Source organism: Alligator sinensis, unplaced genomic scaffold (genome assembly GCF_000455745.1).
Source record: "Alligator sinensis unplaced genomic scaffold, ASM45574v1 scaffold1354_1, whole genome shotgun sequence".
NCBI lineage: Eukaryota > Metazoa > Chordata > Crocodylia > Alligatoridae > Alligator > Alligator sinensis.
The window spans coordinates 985,832-987,278 of NW_005842344.1; the positions used below are offsets into that span (position 1 = coordinate 985,832).

General features: G+C 55.6%; 1 protein-coding gene across 3 annotated transcripts in view; it reads right to left on the reverse strand.

Moving 5' to 3' along the window:
• Positions 1-1,447, reverse strand: part of INSR (insulin receptor) — a 66,954-nt gene that overhangs the window by 30,832 nt on the left and 34,675 nt on the right. The gene's annotated exons all lie outside the window — the stretch shown is intronic.

Below are 1,447 nucleotides of genomic sequence, written 5' to 3' on the forward strand. Positions count from 1 at the left end.
CTGCGGAGTGACTTGAGGAACAGCTTGAATGCAATCGCCCCATTCAAAACAGCCACCACATTTCAATTCACAGGGTTACAATGAAAGTCAGAGGACAACTCTGGGTACAGCAAGCCAAATGCAAGCGGCTTTGATTCAGCATAGCGCTTAAAAATAGCAGGAGGTGCAACTCAAGAATGGGTGTGCAGGGGACTGGAGTCAGTTGTAAGATGCCAGATCTATTTGGACGACAACTATGCGCTGCCAAGTATCAGATCAGGACGTAGTCCTGCTCTACTGAGTCAACAGGAATTTTGCCAAGGGGAACAGGATCTGGCCCTTGGCCTGAAGACACACGAGGCAAGACCTACAGAAATGGTTCACTGCCACTATGCAAAGCAACGTTTGGATGAACTCCCTGGTGAGGTGCGGTGACCAGACCAGGTAACCCCATAGCTAGCAGCAGCTGCCAGAAGGGACCCATCGCAAGGAGCTCAGTTTTCTGGGCGAGCAGCATGAACACAGGACGGGCTTTAACGGGGGAAGTCCCGGACACAACAGCGTGCAGGGGCCGGCATGCTATTTTAACTTCTGGCTGCCTCGCTGCAACAGGCCAGTGCTGCAAGGGGGTTTAGACCCATTCACCAGAATGAATCGTACCGAGCTTCAACGGTGCAACATGCCACCGAGGCTCTCGCGATGATCACCAGCTGCGATTAGAAAGACTCCCCACTCCCCAGCCGAGGAGCAGGACTGCAGAACCAAGTGCGCTGCAAGTCTGCCACCCCCCTTGGGAGCACCTCGCATGAACTGCTGTCACAGACAGGACAGCGAAGGAGCCAGGCTACCGCTCTCTTGCAGGCTGGCATGCCCTTCGTTCAGCCACGGGACAGGTAAGGTCTGAACCACCACCGAGCTAAGCGTGCTCGCCTAAGCACCAGGCTGCTCCCGTCTCACAGGATGCTTTCCCTGCACTTCTCGGACTCTGCTCCAGCACGCGCAGGACCCAACTCCTGCAGCTCCGGGCACCTTCTGGCATTTTCAGGAACAAATTCACAGTTAGAGACGGCATCAGCCCGGGGCTCTCGCGCTGCAAGATCAGCTGCTTCACAGGAAGGGCAAGCGGCACTGCGAGAAAACCCGTCCTTGGCGAAGGCCTCTTCGTAACAGTAACCACTCACCAACCGGGGTCACGTTCCTAGCGTGAGGGGGACCATCTATTCCCAAAACTCAGTTAACTTCTCTCTAGTTCTTTCTTATCTGCGCAACAGTCGAACCCCTTTGGGATCCTGCGGCAGGAAGTCTGAGAGGCCAAGTGCATCCTTCTTCCAGCAACTTGGGCTTCACTGCCTCTCTACGCAGCCTGCGCCCTCTTTTCTCGGGACTAAGGAAGAAGGGAAATGGGAATGTCCAACCCACCTGCTCCGCCTCGCTCCTCCCGTACAGCTGACGTCCGCTCTCCTCGGAA